Source organism: Lolium rigidum, chromosome 3 (genome assembly GCF_022539505.1).
Source record: "Lolium rigidum isolate FL_2022 chromosome 3, APGP_CSIRO_Lrig_0.1, whole genome shotgun sequence".
NCBI classification, from domain to species: Eukaryota; Viridiplantae; Streptophyta; class Magnoliopsida; order Poales; family Poaceae; genus Lolium; species Lolium rigidum.
Genome location: NC_061510.1, coordinates 154,996,840 through 155,021,285, shown reverse-complemented (window position 1 = coordinate 155,021,285; position 24,446 = coordinate 154,996,840). Strand labels below are relative to the sequence as shown.

Genomic DNA, 24,446 nt, shown 5'->3' with positions numbered 1-24,446 from the left:
AAGGGTGGGAAATGTTCTTTCAATATCCCCCCTTTTGGTGTTTGATGACAACACAAGTATTTGCAGGCAATGATCAATGTAAACCACCGGTATGTGTGAGATATAGAAGAGCTCCCCCTAGATATGTGCAAGTACCAAAATTTCCTCTGAATGCAAAGGTACACATATTAAAATCAACGCTCCCCCTATATCTTGCATCCAACATCCATGGGTTAAAGACAATCATATATAGAGATAGATCATACACACATAGATAAACCATGATAAAAGATGACTCACATACGGAGTTTACCACATACATAAATTAGGTTCACACACCACAAATTATCTAGAGCCGAAGTTCAACAACACATAGAGAAAAATATGGAATCACACGCCATAATAATGAAAGAAAGCACGAGCTTGTGACTCACCCGTGCAAATACCCAACGAAGAGCATCCTAATAGAGCTCACTCTCCCCCTTTGGCACCAAGTCACCAAAAAGGGACATGAGAAACTACACGTCCCAAGGGTCGGCGTTCGCCCAGCTGGGAGGAAGCTCCGAGGAGGCACCGGGGTGAACTGGATTGCGAGGAGGGGATTGGATCTCGAGACCATCATCCGGAAGCGGAATCCCATGTTGAGATAGCCACTCAGCCTCCGGAGTAATGTTATCCTCGGTCCGGGAGGAGAAACATCCACGTGGAATGCCCTCATGATGCTCTTCTGATGAACCCGAGACTTCTTGGCCTCACGCATGTTGCTGATACTGATGGTGGTTGACGGCTGCGGTGGAACAGAAGATCTGCTGCATGGACAGGCAAGCTTGGAGACCCAACTCAGTTTCTTCTCCTCAACGGGAGGAGCATCTTCTATTGGTGCATTGTGAGTCTTGGTCTTGAGACTTTTCACTTCATGAGCGGTGATAGTGAGAGGAATGGAGTGAATGAGGGGAGCCTGACCAGAAGAGATCCAAGAATCTTCAATGAGCTTCATGATGTAGGGAGCAAAGATAGGAAGCTTCTTCTCCATCACACATGACCACATCTCATTGGAGATGTAGTCCATCACATCGAGCTTCTCACCAATGCCTTGCTTGGAGAGGGAGTTGGCCAGTAGATCCACTTCATAGGTGTGAATCTCATCAAGGTTGCCACCCTTGGGTCCAATGGTTTTTCGGTAGACGCGAAGCATGATATCCCAGGTGGGGAGAAGATCCGAACTGTTGCCCGAAATACCTCATCCCTTGATATAGAGAGGAGCCAAAACCTCTTTGGTAAGGGCAAAAGAGCTATCATGCGACCGCCATCCATTGTCATCCGCCACTGGAGAGCGAGGGTATCAAAGAGCCTCACCAAAGCTTGCCAAGTTAGCTTCAAGAAGCGTCTCATGTGTCATCCACCGGAATGTCTTGGCTTCATCATGAAAAAATGGACGGTTGCATAGAATTGTTGGATCAGTCCAATGTCGAAGTCCTTGTTGAGCTCCATAATGGGATAGAGCCCAAACTCTCCACACATAGCATAGGCTTCAACAAAGTACTGAGAGGCAGCCATCTTGGCGGTGTCAATGGAATGCTGAGTGACAATGCACTTCTTGAAGGTCACATAGATCTCATAGAAGATTTCCTCTTGGGATTTGTTGTGAAAGCGCTTATCCGAGGGATGAGATACGGATTCTCCTGCCGCAGCTCCTTGTACTCAAGGTATGGCATGTTCTTGACGGATACATGAGTCTTCTTGCCACGGCATGCGGGTGTCTTGACATTCCGTTGAGCCGACTGTTGACGAGCCGTGAGCTTGGATGGGCGAGTGATTTCAAGATCTTCTTCTTCTTCTAAATTCCCCTTGCCTCTTTTCTTGGAACCACCTGAGATACAAATATGAAGATGGCAGCAGATAGATAAGTGCACACGGAAAAGGGAGGCCAAACACAGAATCCGGACAGAAACCTGATTCCAGAACAGGAAAACGCGCCAGACCGAAAGTTCCGGAGGGAACCGGCGGAAGTTCCGCCCGAGCGGAAGTACCGGTGGCTTGCGCTGGTACTTCCGGCTGCACGATGGCAGCATGAATTTCCCCCAGGATTCACGGTAATGGCGAGTTGAACTGCTCCAAAACAATGTTTCTAGGCAAGATCTAGCAAGGGAAAAACATCTAGATGGTTTCTACCAAAACTTGGCCTAGCAATGTGCCCTAGTTTTCATCTAGTGAGGTCAACCCACAACTAGAGAGGGAGAGAGCACAAATCAGGAGGAGCCATGGCAGAGGAGAGGGAGGGGATGCAATCCCATGGAGGAGATCCGGCGGGGGTCGCCGGAGTAAGGAGATCCGGCAGGTAGGGTCGCCGACGCAAAGGGAGAGGAGGAGCACAAACAGATTAGAATTTGAGAAAAGTGGGGAGACAAAACTGTCCCCCCATTCCCGACCCCATTAAGTGGGAAAACTTTTCGGGCGGAAGTACCGCTCGCTGGGGTCGGAACTTCCGGTCCCAGCGGAAAGCACCCACCGACAGAATAGAGAAGATGCTGACTGGTTCTGGCCGGAGGAATCCAGGCGGAAGTACCGGCCGAACCGACCGGAACTTCCTGTGGGACAGAAAAAAAATAGGGCCAGAATAGGTTTTGGAATAGGAACAGTGTGCACAAGAGTTAGAAACAATCATGCTTAGATGCGAGAGGCTTGGGACAGATGATCCAAACTATAATATGGTACATGATCACTCATTTTTGCAAACAATGCAAATGAAGACCAAAAACGAGTGATTTCCCATAAGAACAAGAGATGACAAATAAAGATCCATTAGATCCAAATTACATCAACTCTTCATAAAGAAGAGTGGTGGCATAGGCCACCATGTATGGGTGTTATGGTATGGCACCGCGAAGATATATCTTGGGCCCAAAACGACAATACTCGATACTGAAGCTCACATATCAACACATGATATAAAGAGAATGATTTCTTACTATCGACATTATGGGGGGAGGGATAGATTAATAGTTTAAACCGCACTCCCCCTATTTCCATGCCCACATCTAAACCAAATAAAGTTTTGAGAAGAAGGTGTGTTTGCAAGATGGTCAAGCTATACTCCTTGAATCATCAATGATATTTCGCTCATTCCTCAAATAGCAAAACCTTGCTTCATCAAGAGGCTTTGTGAATATATCGGCGAGTTGATCTTTGGTTGGAACATAGCATAGCTCAATATCACCACGCGCAACATGATCCCTAATGAAATGATTCCGAATCTCAATATGCTTCGTTCTTGAATGTTGCACCGGATTATAGGCAATGTTGATGGCACTTTCATTGTCACATAAAAGAGGCACTTTGTCACAAGTGACACTGTATTCCCTTAAAGTTTGCCTCATCCATAACAATTGAGTGCATCCACTTGTGGCGGCAACATATTCGTCTTAGGCGGCGGAGAGAGATATACAATTTTGCTTCTTAGAAGACCAACATACCAAGGACCTACAAAGGAATTGGCAAGCCCCGAAAGTTGATTTCCTATCATCCTTGTCTCCCGCCCAATCCGCATCCCTGTATCCATTAAGAAAGCAACTTGAGCCTTTAGGATACCAGAGACCATATCTTGGGGTATCAACCAAATATCGAAAGATTTTTTTGAGAGCCATCATTTTCCTCGAACTTCACACTACAAGATTCGATGATAATCCCGGAGGATATATCAAAGACTCTATAAGTGTGAGATTCGGCACCGTAACCAACAAATATACCCTCCAAGGCTTTAGGAGCAAATTTAGATAAACGAACTCTTTTGATTTTATAGAAACACTTACACCCGAACACCTTGAAGTATGATATATTAGGCTTGTTCCCGGTGAGTATTTCATATGGAGTCTTGTTCAAGCCCTTACGGAAATAGAGCTGATTAGAAGAATGAAAAGCGGTGGAGATGGCTTCGGCCCAAAAAATTATAGCGGGATTTGTACTTCGCCATCATAGATCTTGCCATATCCATAAGAGTCCGGTTCTTCCTCTCCGCAACACCGTTTTGTTGAGGGGTGTATGCAGCGGAATATTGATGTTTTATCCCCTCGTCACTAAGAAAATCATTGAGTGTGTAGTTCTTGAACTCGGAGCCGTTGTCACTTCTTATTGCCAATATAGGGAGATTGTGTTGACGTTGCACCTCGGTGGAAAAGTCAATGAAGATTTGTTGAGTCTCATCTTTTTTCTTGAGAAAATAGACCCAGGTATATCTTGAATAGTCATCAACAATCACCAAGCAATGTTTCTTCGCACCAAGACTTGCATGAGTGGTGGGACTAAAGAGATCCACATGAAGGAGCTCCAAGATCCTCTTGGAAGAGATAATGGTCTTGCTTGGGTGCGGAGGGTCATGCATTTTGCCTTCAACACAAGCCCTACAAACACGATATTTGGCAAAAGAAACATTGTCCATGAGTCCCACAATATGGGTCCCCTTGTGAAGATTTTGCAAAGTTCTCATGTTGACATGGGACAATGATGTCTACGGGTGCTTCTATTCTTGTAGACAGTGTTGGGCCTCCAAGAGCAGAGGTTTGTAGAACAGCAGCAAGTTTCCCTTAAGTGGATCACCCAAGGTTTATCGAACTCAGGGAGGAAGAGGTCAAAGATATTCCTCTCAAGCAACCCTGCAATCACGATACAAGAAGTCTCTTGTGTCCCCAACACACCTAATACACTTGTCAGATGTATAGGTGCACTAGTTCGGCGAAGAGATAGTATAATACAAGTAGTATGGATGTATATGAGTGGTAATAGCAATCTGAATAAAATATGGCAGCGAGTAAACATGCAACAGAATAGTAAGTAAACGGAGTTTCGATGCTTAGAAACAAGGCCTAGGGATCATACTTTCACTAGTGGACACTCTCAACATTGATCACATAATAAAACCACTCTACACTCTTTTGTTGGATGATGAACACCATTAATTGTGTAGGGCTACAAGAGCACCTCAATGCCGGAGTTAACAAGCTCCACAACATTCAATGTTCATATTTAAATAACCTTAGAGTGCATGATAGATCATTGCAATTACACCAAGTACTAACATAGCATGCACACTGTCACCATCACACTATGAAGGAGGAATAGATCGCATCAACACTATCATAGAAATAATTAACTTCATAATCTACAAGAGATTACAATCATAGCCTACGCCAAGTACTACATGATGCACGCACTATCACTGTTACACCATGGAGGAGGAATAGAATACTTTAATAACATCACTAGAGTAACACATAGATGAATAGTGATACAAAACTCATATGAATCTCAATCATGTAAGGCAGCTCATGAGATCATTGTATTGAAGTACATAGGAGAGAGATTAACCACATAGCTACCGGTACAGCCCTTAGCCTCGATGGAGAACTACTCCCTTCTCATGGGAGACAACAGCGTTGATGAAGATGGCGGTGGTGTCGATGGAGATGCCTTCCGGGGGCACTTCCCCGTCCCGGCGGCGTGCCGGAACAGAGACTTCTGTCCCCCAGATCTTGGGTTCGCGATGGCGGCGGCTCTGGAAGGTTTCTCGTACCGTGGCTTTTCCGTATCGAGGTTTTAGGTCAGGGACCTTTAAATAGGCGAAGACGCGGAGTCGTAGGGGCTACGGGGGCGCCACACAATAGGGGGGCGCGGCCCAGGCCCTGGCCGCGCCACCCTGTTATCTGGTGGCCCTGTGGCCCCCCCTCTGGTGGCTCTCGGGTGTTCTGGAAGCTTCGTGGATTTCTAAGATGCTGGGCGTTGATTTCGTCCGATTCCGAGAATATTTCCTTACTAGGATTTCTGAAACCAAAAACAGCAGAAAACAACGAATTGGCTCTTCGGCATCTCGTCAATAGGTTAGTTCCGGAAAACGCATAATAATGACATATAATGTGTATAAAATATGTGAGTATCATCATAAAAGTAGCATGGAACATAAGAAATTACAGATACGTTTGAGACGTATCAAGCATCCCGAAGCTTAGTTCCTACTCGCCCTCGAGTAGGTAAACGATAACAAGGATAATTTCGAAGTGACATGCTATCATAATCTTGATCAATACTATTGTAAAGCATATGAGATGAATGCAGCGATTCGAAGCAATGATGAAGATAATGAGTAAAGAAATGAATCATATAGCAAAGACTTTTCATGAATAATACTTTCAAGACAAGCATCAATAAGTCTTGCATAAGAGTTAACCCATAAAGTAATAGATTCAAAGTAAAGGCATTGAAGCAACACAAAGGATGATTAAGTTTCAGCAATTGCTTTCAACTTGTAACATGTATATCTCATGGATAATTGTCAACACAAAGTAATATAACAAGTGCAATAGGTAAACATGTAAGAATCAATGCACACAGTTGATACAAGTGTTTGCTTCTGGGATAGAAAGAATAGGTAAACTGACTCAACAATAAAGTAAAAGATAGGCCCTTCCCAGAGGGAAGCATGGATTACTATTTTTGTGCTAGAGATTTTCATTTTGAAAACAAGAAACAATTTTGTCAACGGTAGTAATAAAGCATATGTGTTATGTATAAGATATCTTATAAGTTGCAAGCCTCATGCATAGTATACCAATAGTGCTCGCACCTTGTCCTAATTAGCTTGGATTAACATGGATTATCATTGCATAGCATATGTTTCAACCAAGTGTCATAAAGGGGTACCTCTATGCCGCCTGTACAAAGGTCTAAGGAGAAAGCTCGCATTGGATTTCTCGCTTTTGATTATTCTCAACTTAGACATCCATACCGGGACAACATAGACAACAGATAATGGACTCCTCTTTAATGCATAAGCATTCAACAACAGTTAATTTTCTCATAAGAGATTGAGGATTAGTTGTCCAAACTAAAACTTCCACCATGAATCATGGCTTTAGTTAGCGGCCCAATGTTCTTCTCTAACAATATGCATACTCAAACCATTTGATCATGAAAATCGCCCTTACTTCAGACAAGACGAACATGCATAGCAACTCACATGATATTCAACAAAGGTGTAAAAGTTGATGGCGTCCCCAGAAACATGGTTACCGCTCAACAAGCAACTTATTAAGAAATAAGACACATAAGTACATATTCTTCACCACAATAGTTTTTAAGGCTACTTTTCCCATGAGCTATATATTGCAAAGGCAAAGAATAGAAATTTAAAGGTAGCACTCAAGTAATGTACTTTGGAATGGAAGAGAAATACCATGTAGTAGGTAGGTATTGTGGACACAAATGGCATGTTTTTTGGCTCAAGGATTTGGATGCACGAGAAGAATTCCTCTCAATACAAGGCTAGGCTAGCAAGGTTGTTTGAAGCAAAATCAAGTATAAAACGGTGCAGCAAGACTCACATATGAACATATTGTAAGCATTATAAGACTTTACATCGTCTTCCTTGTTGTTCAAACACCTTAACCAGAAAATATCTAGACCCTAGAGAACAATCATGCAAACCAAATTTTAATAAGCTCTATGTAGTTATTCATTAATGAGTACAAGGTACATGATGCAAGAGCTTAAACATGATCTATATGAGCACAACAATTGCCAAGTATCAAATTATTCAAGACATTATACCAATTACCACATGCAGCATTTTCTGTTTCCAACCAAATAGCAATTAACGAAGCGGTTTTCAACTCCGCCATGAACATTAAAGATAGAACTAAGAACACCAGTGTTCATATGAAAAAGCGGAGCGTGTCTCTCTCCCACACAAGCATGAATTTATTCCGAGAATCAAAATAACAAAACGAAAATAAAAACACACAGACGCTCCAAGTAAAGTACATAAGATGTGACCGAATAAAAATATAGTTTCAAGAGAAGAAACCTGATAAGTTGTCGATGAAGAAGGGGATGCCTTGGGCATCCCCAAGCTTAGATGCTTGAGTCTTCTTGAAATATGCAGGGATGAACCACGGGGGCATCCCCAAGCTTAGGCTCTTCACTCTTCTTGATCATAGTATATCATCCTCCTCTCTTGACCCTTGAAAACTTCCTCCACACCAAACTCAAAACAAACTCATTAGAGGGTTAGTGCATAATCAAAAATTCACATATTCAGAGGTGACACAATCATTCTTAACACTTCTGTACATTTCACAAAGCTACTGGAAGTTAATGGAACAAAGAAATCCATCCAACACAGTAAAAGAGGCAATGCGAAATAAAAGGCAGAATCTGTCAAAACAGAACAGTCCGTAAAGACGATTTTTTTTGAGGCACCATACTTGCTCAAATGAAAATGCTCAAATTGAATGAAAGTTGCGTACATATCTGAGGATCACGCACGTAAATTGGAAGATTTTTCCGAGTTACCTACAGAGAGGCAGATCGAAATTCGTGACAGCAAGAAATCTGTTTCTGTGCAGTAATCCAAATCTAGTATTGACTTTACTATCAAAGACTTTACTTGGCACAACAATGCAATAAAATAAAGATAAGGAGAGGTTGCTACAGTAGTAAGAACTTCCAAGACTCAAATATAAAACAAAATTGCTGTAGTAAAATAAAGACATGGGTTATCTCCCAAGAAGTGCTTTCTTTATAGCTATTAAGATGGGCTCAGCAGTTTTAATGATGCACTCGCAAGAAATAAGAGTTGAAGCAAAAGAGAGCATCAAGAAGCAAATTTAAAACACATTTAAGTCTAACCCACTTCCTATGAAAAGGAATCTTGTAAATAAACAAGTCATGTAGGCATAATGCAACAAGCATAGAAAGATAAAACAAGTGTAACTTCAAAAAAATTAGCATATAGAGAGGTGTTTTAGTAACATGAAAACTTTTACAACCATATTTTCCTCTCTCATAATAACTTTCAGTGGCATCATGAACAAATTCAACAATGTAAGTATCACATAAAGCATTCTTATTCACATGCATAAAAGTATCATTACTCTCCACATAAGCATAATCATTCTTATTAATTGTAGTGGGAGCAAATTCAACAAAGTAACTATCATTATTATTCTCATCATCAAATATAGGAGGCATAGTATAATCATAACAAGCTTTATCCTCCATAGTAGGTGGCACCAAAAGACCACGATCATTATAATCATCATATATGGGAGGCATATCATAATCAACATAAACTTTCTCCTCAACACCCGGAGGGCTAAAGAGATCATTTTCATCAAAACCGACCTCCCCAAGCTTAGAATTTTCCATATCGTTATCAACAATGGTGTTCAAAGCGTTCATACTAATATTACTACTAGCATGCAAATAAGGTTCCATAGGTTTTTTAATTTTCGCATTAAACCATTCATGTCTTGACTCAGGAAATAGTGTAAAAATCTCACAGATGTTTTCCATTATGCCTTACTAGTGTAAAACAAGAAACAAAAAGATGCAATTGCAGGATCTAAAGGAAATAGCTTCGAGCACACACACAACGGCGCGAGAAAAGTACTTTACCTGGGACCGGAGTATGAGTGCCTTTTACCTTTCCTCCCCGGCAACGGCGCCAGAAAAGTGCTTGATGTCTACGGGTGCTTCTATTCTTGTAGACAGTGTTGGGCCTCCAAGAGCGGAAGTTTGTAGAACAGCGAGCAAGTTTCCCTTAAGTGGATCACCCAAGGTTTATCGAACTCGGGGAGGAAGAGGTCAAAGATATTCCTCTCAAGCAACCCCGCAATCACGATACAAGAAGTCTCTTGTGTCCCCAACACACCTAATACACTTGTCAGATGTATAGGTGCACTAGTTCGGCGAAGAGATAGTGAAATACAAGTAGTATGGATGTATATGAGTTGTAATAGCAATCTGAATAAAATATGGCAGCGAGTAAACATGCAACAGAACAGTAAGTAAACGGAGTTTCGATGCTTAGAAACAAGGCCTAGGGATCATACTTTCACTAGTGGACACTCTCAACATTGATCACATAATAAAACCACTCTACACTCTTTGGTTGGATGATGAACACCACTAATTGTGTAGGGCTACAAGAGCACCTCAATGCCGGAGTTAACAAGCTCCACAACATTCAATGTTCATATTTAAATAACCTTAGAGTGCATGATAGATCATTGCAATTACACCAAGTACTAACATAGCATGCACACTATCACCATCACACTACGAAGGAGGAATAGATCGCATCAATACTATCATAGCAACAATTAACTTCATAATCTACAAGAGATTACAATCATAGCCTACGCCAAGTACTACATGATGCACACACTCTCACCGTTACACCATGGAGGAGGAATAGAATACTTCAATAACATCACTAGAGTAACACATAGATGAATAGTGATACAAAACTCATATGAATCTCAATCATGTAAGGCAGCTCATGAGATCATTGTATTGAAGTACATAGGAGAGAGATTAACCACATAGCTACCGGTACAGCCCTTAGCCTCGATGGAGAACTACTCCCTCCTCATGGGAGACATCAGCGTTGATGAAGATGGCGGTGGTGTCGATGGAGATGCCTTCCGGGGGCACTTCCCCGTCCCGGCGGCGTGCCGGAACAGAGACTTCTGTCACCCAGATCTTGGCTTCACGATGGCGGTGGCTCTGGAAGGTTTCTCGTACCGTGGCTTTTCCGTATTGAGGTTTTAGGTCAGGGACCTTTAAATAGGCGAAGAGGCAGAGTCGGAGGGGCTACGGGGGCGCCACACAATAGGGGGGCGCGGCCCAGGCCCTGGCCGCGCCACCCTGTCATCTGGTGGCCCTGTGGCCCCCCTCTGGTGGCTCTCGGGTGTTCTGGAAGCTTCGTGGATTTCTAAGATGCTGGCCGTTGATTTCGTCCGATTCCGAGAATATTTCCTTACTAGGATTTCTGAAACCAAAACAGCGAAAACGAGCAATCGGTTCTTCGGCATCTCGTCAATAGGTTAGTTCCGGAAAACGCATAATAATGACATATAATGTGTATAAAACATGTGAGTATCATCATAAAAGTAGCATGGAACATAAGAAATTATAGATACATTTGAGACGTATCAGACAATCAGGGATTCAACAACCAACCCAGATCCGCCTTTCCGAATAGGCACGTCGCACTTGAAGTGGTGGCCCCCAAAAATTCCACCACATACAAGTTGTTTTCGCGATACCCAACGAAAGCGAATTTTAGAGTTTTGCTCCACAAGAGGACCACAATATCATTATCAATAAAGACGACAAAACCCATCTTGCGAAGGGCGGAAACGGACAAAAAAATGTAACCAAGAGTTTTGACAAGCATGACATCCACAAGAGTAATGTTGTGTGCAACCACAACCTTGCCAAAACCCAATACCTCGGATGTTGAATTATCGCCAAAGGAGACAGTGATATCATGATAGTTAGGATTCAACTCCTTGGCGAGATCCTTGCCTCCGGTCATATGACTTGTGCATCCACTACCAAGCACCCATTTTGAACCTATGGTGGCATAGTCCTACATGAGATCAATTCTTGGATTTAGGTACCCATTTTTCAATGGGCCCTCTTTTGTTAGCAACAAGGGTCTTTGGGACCCAAATAGACCAAGCAATATAACCATCATAAGGGCCAACATATTTTGCATAAACATCACCCTAATAATCTTTAAATAAAACATAGTGAGGGTTAGCAATTCCCGCATCATTGCCATTAATGGTTTTGGCCTTTGGGGCATCACCATTAGTGACAACTTTCTTCTTTTTATGTGCGGGCTTGGCCTTCTTCTTGTTTGCCTTCTTTGCCTTGGCTTTATAGACAATGCCCTCCTTCTCATTGTTTGACCTTTGCTTACTCAAAAGGTCATCCAAAGATAACTTACTTTGGGGAAAGGAGGCCTCAGCAAGTTCATCCTTCAACCTAGCATTTTCCTTAACAATATTTGCATGATCACAAGTAGAGGTAGAGGAGCTAGGCACATCATATTTAGCAAGCCTAATTTGAAGTTGCTAATTATACTTGGAGAGGAGAGAGTGTTCACTCTTCAAGGCTTTCTGAGCCTTGTCTAGTTCATCTAGATCCTTCACAAGTTTCTCATGATCAACACCAAATTTGGCCTTTTCCTTTTTAAGCATTTTTGCCTTAGCCCTAGCAAGATCTCTTTCTTTGGTAAGCTTAGCAATTTCATCTTGAGGCTCTTCAAGAGTTTCTAGTTTCTCTTCAAGAGAATCTATAGTTTCTTGTCCTTCCTCAAGGACATTTTTTAGAGAGGATATTTCAAGAGAATCCTCTCTTTCTATTTGACATTTTTTATCAAGGATATCATCTAGTTGTGCTAGATGAACCATGAGAGCCGAAACATGCTTTTTAGTGTCACCTTTTCAAGTTAAGAATGAACTCATCGAAATCAAGCATTTCTTGTTTCATTTTCAAGCTAGCATGATCAACCCCTAGATGATTTGATATGTTAGGCATAGAGGGGTTAGGGGATGATACCTCGGAAGATTTAGCCATGAGGCAATTTTCTTTTTTCATGTGAATATCCTCATTGGGAAATTCAATTGGTGATGAAGAGTTGGTGGAGAGGGAAGCAAGAGCAACCAATCCATTGGAAGTTTCATCTTCATCATCATCATCATCATCATCATCATCATCATCATCATCATCATCATCATCCCCGGATGTGTATTATTCTTGAGTTGATAGCACAATAGATGTATCCAAGGAGTACCTTGCCATGAAGCAATGTGCATTCTTGATGTGAGGGTTCTCATTGGGGGATTCAAAGAGAGATAAAGAGGGAATATTGGTGGTGGCAATGGCGGCCACTTCCTTTGAGGTCTCTTCTTCATCACTACTACTATCATTAGCACAATCATGGATGGCCTCTTGTTCTTCTTATTCTTGTTGTAGAATTTCTTGTTGGGGGCCTTTGAATCTTTGATCTTGTCCTTGGGAATGAGCCTTCCACCATGAGTTTCTCTATGCTCATAGGGGCATTCGGCTATGAAATGGCGCTTGTCACCACAATTGTAGCAAGATCTTGATCTTGGGCCCGAGCTCTTGAACCCACTTGAGTTGTTTCTCTTGTTGTTTTGTTTCTTTGCTTTGGATGGATCAACCCAAAAGTTTTTTGCATGGAATGCCATGTGGTCATTGTAGTGGTATTCCAAATCTTCCGGATAGGACATACTCCAATATGTCCTATATGGTTCTTGAGTGTTCACTTCTTCCACGGTATTGACCGTCAAGGCAAGATTTGTACCTCTTGCCATTCCAATAGCACGGTTGCGAGAATCTTGAGAGTTTTGTTCGGCCACCTTGAGAGCTTGCAACTCGTGCACGACTTGTTGGGAGGTGAGTGACGAATAACTTTCTCTTCCAAGGAGACTCTTGACATCAATGGGTTCATAAGGCATCATGCAATCAATATACTTGTCCTTGATCGAAAAGTCATCAATATGTTGGGCACCCACATTTCGAAAGGCATCGGCAATGGTGATAAGCCTTCTATACATCTCTTGATGATCTTCATCCGGCAACCTCATGAACCAGTCGGCTTGATTCCGAAGAGCATTATACTTGTTTCTCTTCATGCTTTCACTTCCCATGAAGCTTATGGCAAAACCCTTCTAAGCTTCCTTGGAGGTGGTGAATTTCCAAACATAAGACAATTCCTTTGTTCCCACACTTGTTTGAATCATGTTCAAGGAAATGGAGTTGAGTTGGTTGTCAACCTCTTCTCTTCTAGTCAACTTATTGGGGTTGTAAGGGTTGTAACCATCCATAATGATTCTCCAAAGTTCATTGGAGGCACTGCAAACATGAGAGCGAAACTCAAATTTCCAAGTACTAAAATCTTGAACATTAAACTTGGGTGGATCACCCCTAATGTTTATATAAGGATGGGGAACCGGGATGTCGGGAGAGCGGAAAGGTGGAGCAACGACATTGTAGCTCGCACCCACACTTGTTGCCCTAGGAGAAGCAATGGGGGTTTTAATTTTGTCTAAGTGATCACCATCCAAGGGCTTGCTAGAGGAGGGTAAGCCCGAAGCATCTCCCTCTTCTAACCCACCCTTGACCTTTTCCTCTACGACAGGGATGACGGAGGGAGCCGGCGTTATGACCTCGGAAATCATTATCCTTATACTTTCCATTTGAGCTTCCATGGAGGACCTCAAAGATGTTTCCATCAACTTGAGATCTTCCATAGAGACCGGCTTCGCGGCCTCTTCCATAACATCATCGTCTGGCATGCTCTTAGGCGGTTAAGCCTGAAATAAGAGCCGAGGCTCTGATACCAATTGAAAGGATCGTATGCCGCACCTAGAGGGGGGGGGGGTGAGTAGGTGATAACCAATTTTTAGTTCCTTTTCAATTTAGGCTTGACACAACGGTAAATTCTCTAGATATGCAACTATGTGAATTTACCTATATGACAAGATTAGCTACTAAGCAATATACATCTAGACAATATATAGGGAAGCTAATAAGGATAGAGGTAACCGAGAGTGGAGCACGCAGAGACACAGAGATGATTCTCGTAGTTCCTTCCTTTTGAGGGGAAGTACGTATACGTTTGGAGGAGTGTGGTCGCCACGAAGGCCAGACCAACGCCACAAAGGCTTCACTCAGGTCTCCTGTGAGCAATGCCACAAAGGCCTAGCCCACTTCCACTAAGATATTTCCTCGAGGCGAAATCGGGCCTTTACAAGGTTCTTGGGGCACACATCCACAACCGAATTGGAGGCTCCCAAAATCTGTAACAAGACAACAATAACAAGAAAAAATCAACCAGAAACAACTAGGGTTTCCAAAGAGGAACTCTAGCAAAGGGGGCCTCAAGCATATGAGGGGGAAATGCAAATCGCTTTGGTGAAGATGTAGATCGGGGTATTCTCCTTCGATTCTCCAAAGATCAAGAGCTTTGGATGGTTGGAGGAGGAGATCTCGTGATTCTTGTGTTTCTTGAAGTGGCTCTAATGGTGGATGAACTTTAGCAAGAATGAGCAGCTTCTTCCAATGGGGAAGAGAGCTATTTATATGAGTAGATGCTCCAGATCTGACCATTGTGCACATTTTCGTGTAACACCGGAAGTTCCGGCTGGATCCCATTTTGTCTAAGAAGATGTTGGAGCAGGCGCTGGTGGACCCAGGATCTGGAAACAACAAACACAGGGATAATCCAGGAAGTAGCAAAGAATCTAGTATTCCACCATAGATAGGTCTGATAGATCAACATATCCATGAAGAAACGGCTGACCCTATCCACCTCCTTTGCGGAATACCAGATCACGAGATGAATTAGCGGATCACAGGGCTAAGTCGAAGCATGCCAGAACCTTCTTTAGTAGTGAGCCGTACCGACTAGCTCCTAGCAAGGGCTTCAAGATCACAGTAATGCCTGCCACAACTTTCCTTGCTTCCGGTGGGCGGAAGTTCCGGCCAAGTTTCGGCCTACTTCCGAAAACGGTAGAGAGTCCCCTGGAAACATACTGTAAAGAAAAATGTTGTTTTCGGAACAAGGCCGGAAGTAGGGCAGAAATTTCCGGCCTACTTCCGCCAAACTTCTTGTGCGACATTCACAGCTGTGCCTTTGGCAGGAGTATCTGGGCGGAACTTCCACCTCCTGAGGCCGGAACTTCCGCCAGGAGTAGAAACACAGCAACAACTCCAGTTTTGAGAGATCTATCCAACAGACTTGTGTGTAGAATAAAACCATGTACATGTCTACATCAACACACATGCATTTGTACCTGTGTTGACATCAAACACACAAAACCCAAAAGGGCGGGAAATGTTCTTTCAGTTCCACTAAGGGATTTCCTTCGAGGCGGAAACCGGGCCTTACACAAAGCTTGAGGCACACATCCAAAACTTAATTGGAGGCTCCCAAGAAATCACCACAAAGGCCTAAAAGCCGTCTATAATTCCAATAATCCAAGAGTAACAGCTCCTCACTTTCACTTCCACGAATCACCGTGGAAAGCTCAAACCGATGCAACAAATGTAATGACAAATCCTTACTCCCAAATTCCACCAAAGCTACAAAATCTTGTGGGGGAATAAGAGAGGAAGAACAAATGAAATCCACAAAGACCTCCAAGTTTCTCTAAGATCTAGATCTAGGTGGATCCCCTCACAAATAGAGGGATTTGATTGGCGAAGATGTAGATCTAGATCTCCTCTATCCTTTCTCTCAAATGGATGTAAGAATCATTGGAGGGAGATGGAGATAGAAAGCTCAAAGAAGGTCAACAGTGGGTGCAAAAACGAGCTCAAAACAGTTAGGAACCTTTAGGAAAGAAGATCCCTTAAATATGTCCCAAAATATATGACTGTTATGGTCAAAAACGTGCCTGGCCGGCAGTGCCAGGGTGCTGCCAGCGGCAGTGCCTACGTCCCTGAGAAAACCCAAACACCCAATACGAAAACCTTAAAAACTTTTGCGTCCGGACTCCGATTTTGATGATATTGGGCTCATTGAAATCAAAACAACGAGCTCTACAACAATATACATAGAAACATCATAGTTCAGCAAGTGAGGATAGAAACAAATGAATAAAGGTTTTACCTATCTATAAAATACAAACCGGTAAACCCTCCAATATTGAAAATGTAACAACTTGAGTTAGAAAACTCGGATTTAGGTGAAACCAATTTTGTTGTAAAGAGAATGAAAAGGGATACCCCACAAAGAGTGAAAATATTAAGAACAATTAGGGTATATTTTTCCAAGAATTTAGAGGTGAAACCTCTCAATACAAAGAACCGGGAAAAACTCCAATATCGAAAATGCAACAAGAATTTCATGCAAAATCCGATTTCGATGAACTAGAGCTTGTCATGAGAATAATGACAAGCTCTAAAACACCACATGGATAAAATCCAAATAACAACCAAGAAAGATGATGCACGGATGCAACAGTTTTTGCTCTCTCCGAATGGTACGATCGAGTTACTCAGTTGAGAGCCCTCTTGATAGCACGACAACTAACCTATAACCCAGTCTCTCAACTAAACCATGCGACCGGTAAGAAAGAAAATCTATCAAGACCAAACCTTAATGTTACACATTCCACTTGATCTTGATGATGACGATCTTGACCGCAACAAGGTGGAACACCTTTCTTGATTGTGCTTCCTTCATGAAGTATTGCAAGTGCACCACCATAATCCACTATGTGAGAGCTTCTTGTTCGGTGCATCTTCACATATTCATGATCACCATATGGATCTAAAGTTTCAAGCATATGATCTCTTCGATATGTCTCATCTTGAACTTGCACACCATTTCTTCTTTCTTATTATGTTGATGTCTTGAAGATACACATGAGAGCTCACTTAATCTTCTTCTTCAATAATACTTGTCACTTGATCTTCGTCAATTTATTATTATTGCAACCTTGAAGCCAACATATGGTTCAAGCCTTGCCTATGGACAACACCTACAAATATAACTGAATGCAAACATTTGTCCATAGGGATTGTCATTAATTACCAAAACCACGCATGGGGGCTCCATGGGCTTTCAATCTCCACCATTTTGGTAATTGATGAAAATCTCTTTGAGAGGGTTTATATAAGAAATTTAAGTAACAAACAAGTTGAATACATATAGCAAAGTCCCCTATAATATATGCACGTGTGAATGAACTTGAATTTCATTGCATATATTGGCAATCAAAGCCTAGTCATAAATAATATGAAACAAACCAGTACTTGCCAATCAATAAAAATGTGTTATCCAAAAAACATTCAATAAATCACGAATATACCGAGATATAATCTTCTTTATAATTGCCTCTGAAGCATATTCCTAACATGGCCATCATCCATTGGATTCAAATGCAATGGCCTACGACCTTTCCTTTTTGAGTAAGTAACTATGGAGCACTAATGCTTGCATTTTATCTTGACTAGTTGAACCCGGTGATGACCGGGATGAGTCATATCCGTTTGTGGAGATGCCCTTTGGAATATTGGGTCGTTTTTTTCTTTTTTCTTGTTGCACAACTATTCTTATTATTTTGTGCACTTGGTAGCCATCGGTGTATCCTTTGCAATGGCATTGTCTAGATAGTATAATGTGTTCAATATCATTTTCTTCAAAAAAAAATCAATTGTCAGGCTAGCCTCCTTTTGGTTGAAATTTACCTTTTCCAATGATTACAATTATGTCCATTCCTAATTCGTGCAGAAGTTGGGTGTAATGACAGGTCCCTTCACGCTCGAAAATATTCCAGGTAAAACATCCACATACAACTCTTTTCATTCTCTTCTGAAGCATTGTTTGAATCTCATTTGAATTAAAATGATTTTTCATTGGATTGTTTGCGATAGCTTTTTTTTTTTACTCTCTGTTCCTTAGAAAGTCCTCATGTTCCACCTGTCAAAAAGCATCCTACATTCCAGATAGATATTACTAGATGGACCTAGTGCGCCTTGTCGCGTCCGTTTTAGCTATTTACGTTAGATTAAATTGAGCAAATGATTTTAACTTCTTCAGTTTGATAGATAGACAGAGTCTTTCTCTTCATTATAACCAGCTTGTGAGTGCAATGAGGCTAATGTTTGGCACATAGTTTATGACAAAAAAAAATCAGACTCATAAGTCATATAGTGCAGAAAAATAACTGCCCAAAATGGTAGTACAATATTACAACAATATTCCAAACCAATTCAATATACAAAAGTAGAAAGAGCAACAAACTTGTAAATATTATAAAATTTGCATGAAACTCTGGCTTCACCATGCTAATAATAATACCAATTGTTCTTCTTATGACAGCAACTGCCTTTGTGCATCATCATGTCCATGAATCCCTTTTACATCCATAGGTTGAAGTAAATATTCTAAGATGGCAGTGACAAGTAGACTTAGCTTCGGATCATTTTGCAACATGAAAAATCTAGTGCATGTAACTGGATTGGGACCACTCTAAAATAAAAGGGATAACAATCAGCAGGATAGTCTATTTATTAATTGTTTTCCTGCAAGCAAAAAAGCAAAGTACCCTGCTATCATTTGAAGGGATTAGCTATCTATCTGAGATTTGCAATTAAAGCAAAAAAGCTAACCTCTACTTTAGAAACAATAAGCCTTCAATATAAGGACACTATTGATTGCCAGTAAGGTAGATCGCTTGAGCAACAATGATCCTAGTATAAATGTACGTAGTAACAGTCAACATAGCGAAAGAAAGAAACTCATTCGTCTGATTAAAGGGAGATATATTCAAAGTTCATAAGGTAGCCAACAACGTAGAACTGGTACTTATATTGTAGAAATATCATTTCTACCATGTCACTACTTTAGGTCTGCTTTAGTCTACCCATTTTCCTAATATGGCCCACCTTACCATATCATCAGTGTATCATAGGTAACAACTTCAAAGCATACTCAACCGCAAGCTTCGCCATCCATAGCTAGGACTCAGTGAAAGCATAGCTACAAAGAAGAGAAAACAAATGATCATAAGAATCAGTTATCCTGGACAGGCTTCTCTTAAGCGTCGTCACAGAGCAAAGGCACAAAATGTCTAACAGGGGGATATACAATCCTGCAGCTTGAAGGTGCGCCCAATAGCCAACAAAATCACAGGCTCTCACCAACTTCCCTGGATAAGAGCATCCGCATCAAACTTCTCCCTCATATTTAATGATCGTGGTGTACCTGGAAACACACAAACGTGTTTCCAACGATTCTCCGTTGCTATGGCCTACGAAACATAATGAAGAAACAGTTCAGCACAACCTTAAGATAAATCGGGAGCGAAAACCAAAGAACACCTGACAGAAAAGAGAAACTAACAGAACCGACCACGAGCAGACCACGAGCAGGAAGAACATCAGGGCCATTGTGCTGATGAGAACCAGAGGCATCCAAATGGGAAAAAAGAAGCAGCAGTGGAAGGGTGAACCAGCACAAACGGCACCAACTGCATGGACGAAATCAACTACGACGCCATCAACCCAAATGGCAAAAACCAAGTGAGTAATTCCCTATGAAGCTTTAGCCAATATTTCCACATTCACAGCACATACAAAAAATGATTCTCATATGCTACCAACTTTACCCTAGAGATCATACCAATTACAATGAGATGTCAAATAATGGATCATATACTTCATAGCATACATATGCCAATTTTGTAAAAAAGAAGCATCTTTTATTTCTAGGCAGTTTTGATTGAATCTCGCCGAAGAAATTGAAATTAGTTGGGTTCATCCTCAATACCCCATCCATTTGGGGAGATTTCAAAATTATATATCTCAGCAAAAGAATAGGAAAACATTAGCAATGTTATACGGATTATACTCAATTCATGCACAATAATATCTTTGTGCTCTCAGAGAAAGAAGTAGAGGAAAACATCAACAGTGTTATATGGAATATACTCCAATCATGCAATGTATATATCTTTCGTCAAATGGAAGCGGATTTATGAACAAAATCAATTACTGCCAAAATGCACTGCCAGTTTACTCCTTATCTATCTTCTGGGCTAACAGCAAACCCAAAGTTGCGGAGGCGATAAAAATGTCAAAATCCACCAGCCACCAGTGTTGTTTTAGTGCAGTCCGCCTCTCTACTATAATTAAATAGGTAGTATAATAAAAAGGAAGATTCTCGAGACACAAAATGATCTTGTGAGCTATAAATTGGAAAATGGCATCTTACAAAAGATTAATATATGGGGAATAAAGACTATTTCCATGTTCCTAGAACCGTCTTTCTCTGCAATCAGTGGACGCAATGGACCATTCCAAAAAACTATGTATCTTCTTTTCGAACACAACCAGTTTTTTTTTGGTATTTAACAGATAGATAAAGCAAGACTGGATATCATGTACTAAACTACATCTTAGTGCTTCAATGTTTAAACTCCATGTGTAACCTACTGACCAGTGTTGATTCAGAAATAGGAATGGGTTCATACTCAATAATTAAGACATCAAGCCTTACTCTGCATTATGACTGATAATTTAGCCACAATGATAATTTTTCTTAGCAGGCCCAAATCTTGGCATTTGAAGGGTGAGTTACCAAGAGGGCCCCAAGAAATTAGGGTCCCCAAAAATTTCTCAAGTACATAATAATTGAACGAATTTAAGGAAAACAGCAAATATGACTAAATTGACTATCTGTGATCAGTAATATAATTTAAACTAACCACATTTGATGTATGATTAGGTGCCAAAGTCATTTAATTTGTTGGGAAAGTATGAGAATAAAACATATCTAGCAGGGCCTTGTATCAACCCAGAGATTCCAAAAAGTGATAGTAACACTGAATTTATCTTTAGTTTCCATGATAGCCTTATTGACTGTGCGTGTAGGTCTAACATTCTTCAGGCTTCCCTTACAAATATCATGAGGAAATCAAATTTCTCTGTGCGTTTACCTTCATTCATGGATGGAAAAAACCAAATAGCTTTTCTTCCAATATTAGAATGAACATTCCATATAATTTGGAGGAAAATTCAGACTTCTAGCAGTCCAGTATTAAATTGAGATAAGAGATCTCTACCAATCTACCGTGATTTAAGTAAAATATCAAAAATGTTCAATGTGAAATAATTAAGACTAAGGCAGGTTATTAGTCGAGGATCACATGTCAAGGCATAGAGCCATAGACTATCACTCTGCATCATCAATCGGAAGCATATATAGTAATAGTGTTCTGGTGAGCGCCAAAAATAAAATAAGTTATCTGAGCCGTGCAATACAACTGAATCAACTTTGCATCAGAGAATATGAGAAGCGTCTGCACACCGGCTCCGCAGCTCGTTCATCTCTTGCGGGACAGATGGCCGTCATCGTCCATTCGCTGCTCGTCGCCTCCCTCGCCCAACCGCATCTCCAACGGCGGCCAGAGACGCCAGAAGTGATGAATATTTTCCTCTACGTGCATGTGGATCGCCATCGCTGTTGCGGTGTCGCACGGCCAGACCTCCACATCGATCCAGGGCTCCAGCACCGGTACGGCCATGGCGCCGTCCGTCCTCGCCTCCAGCGCTATTCCCTGCCTTGTTCTAGCACAACGCTAGCAAGTCTTCGCGGTGGGTGGGGGCGGTGGGGGAGTGACTGAAGGAGAAGATCGTTGCTACGCGAGTAGAAGTGCCGCCGCATCCAAGAATAGAGAAGGAAGAACGAACCCGCGGTCAAAGCAAGCTCGAACCGACCCGCAACCGCTTGACCTCGCCGACACGTGATGGCAACGACACGCATGCGCTGGCCAAATCACGGCCCATCACCGAACGGAAAAACGCAACGCGAACACCCCTCCAAGCAGGCCCCACGACAACGATGGGTAGAGCCACCAGAATCGCTCCCAATACTGGGAGCTTAGAGCTCTTAGAAGATACCACCGACCGTGGACCAATAGAACAAAGTATTCTCACGGGGAAAAGCACCACGGAATTACCACACTCATAGAATGCACTCCCAAACAGAGAAGAAACCACCGGAAAAACGCGAACCACAAACAACGCATTTGAACCATCTATAATCCGCAAAGAAGCTGAAAAACAAAGCCACCCCCAATTACCATAAGCATGCAGGCCACGGCCATCAAATCTTACAGACCAACAGCAGTGTAAACTTTAAAATACGTGAAATACCCAAATCCTTAATACATAGCAAACCCTTGCTCACATGACACCTGAAACAGCCTAGCGCGCTTTGATGCGCCCTTTGAATATTTCAAAGAGGTGTCACTTACATATCGCATTAATTCAATACAACAACAGATAGCGCTTTCAAATCATGAAGGAATACGCAGCTGCCAGTCACAGCTCCATGTCATCTAAATAAAAATTTAAAAGTATAAACACAATAGGAAAGTTTATGACTTGCACATGTTTCCAGCAACAAGAAAACAAAAACGCAACATTACAACCAATAATCGATGCTTCCATATACAAAGTTTCAATTTATACGTTTGTCTAAGTTAATAACACCGCTGTAATTATCTGGGAGAACTCATCGTAAAAGCAAGAAACTATCAAGGAGACCTGAATTTGCAGAATCTCAGTGGATCATATTTAGACTGGCATGCACAAGTAACAAATACAACCTGGAATCATCTGTCTAGATCAGAGGCCTCATGCACATAAAGCAAAACATCTACCATCAATGAATCTGAGAACCAAAAGGAAATTTCCTCAGGCTTACCCCTAGAGGAAAGAACCGCATTCTAAACAAACACACTACACAAAAGAAACACATATACAGCCTACATTAGAACAGAAACTTCACAAGTAGCACTACGGCACCTTAGATCGAAAGCATCAACCCACCGTAAAAGGAAGAAACTATCAAGGAGAACTGCAATTGCACAATCTCAGAAGACCATATTTAGACTGTGGCACACACGTATAACAAATAGAACCTGCAATGTACTGTCTAGATCAGAGGCCTCATACACATAAAATTAAGTATCTACCATGAATTAATCCGAGAATCAAAAGGAAATTTCCTCAGACTTACCCCTAGAGGAAAGAACCACAATAAGCACTGCACACTACCAAAGAACACATATGCAGCCTACATTAAGACATCAACTTCACAAGTAGCACTACAGGATCTTAGATCAAAAGCATCGACCTAAGGAACAAAGATTGAATCTTGACAGTAAACACGTGCTAGGTAAAACAGAACATAAACCTATGCTAGAACAATTTATATCACTGCAATCCATACTGAATATTTAAACCTGAATGTCAAACATGTAATAAGAAAATTTGATCCAGGATGAAGCAACCATGAACTACCACAACCATACGACATGGATCTGCAACCCTACTACTAAATGCAGAGTTCGTTTCAGGCCCAGGCAGTTGTGTAGGCAAGCAACATTCTTCAACATCCCTCTACCGACAAAGAATAAAAAAGGCGGAACTAAGCACATCTCCAAATCCAACTCTAAACAACTAAACCAATAAGTCTACATCAGACCTCACAGTACGCACCGGCGAAATCACAAGCAGCTATGGATGCATAAACAGAGTTGCATGAACACGAAACTGAAGAAACAGCAAAGCAATAACAGAGCCCACCGGCTCCAATCAATCAAACCCCGAACCCACCCACCCAAATCCTTAGAAAACGTGCACAAACGCGACCAAACAACTATGAGCACAACAAATCAACGCGACCGGCAAGAACGGCAGACAAATGCGGCACGAAAACGTTGAATCTACAACAAGCACGAACCAAACGAACGCAGACCAGCCCAATCCCCAAGAAATCCCCAAGAAACGGATCCACACACAAGCATCACCAATCCAAAACACAAAGGGAATAAACTTGAATCTCACTGGACACTAAATCGAGAAACGTCAAAGAGAGAGAAATAGGAGAACATACCAGCGAGAAGAAACAGCCTCCACGGAAGATGCGGGCGGCCACCGCGGCGCAACCCAAGCCGACGCACCACCGGAGGCCAGGCACCTCCGCAACCCCCGCCCGCACACAACGCCGCAGCTCCAAGAACGAAAAGAAGAAACCGAACGAGTCCAAGTCGCCGCGAGGCCGAAGAAAAGAAGAAGTA

At 41.8% G+C, this 24,446-nt stretch overlaps 1 long non-coding RNA gene across 1 annotated transcript; it reads right to left on the bottom strand.

Annotated features, from left to right (window-relative positions):
* Positions 1 to 18,508: 18,508 nt before the first annotated feature.
* Positions 18,509 to 22,354, bottom strand: LOC124702533. Its single transcript, XR_007002537.1, has 4 exons — positions 19,723 to 22,354; positions 19,448 to 19,610; positions 18,970 to 19,339; positions 18,509 to 18,882 (listed from the first exon to the last, which is right to left on the bottom strand). It is a non-coding gene; the product is annotated as an uncharacterized LOC124702533 (long non-coding RNA).
* Between the last annotated feature and the right edge of the window lie 2,092 nt (positions 22,355 to 24,446).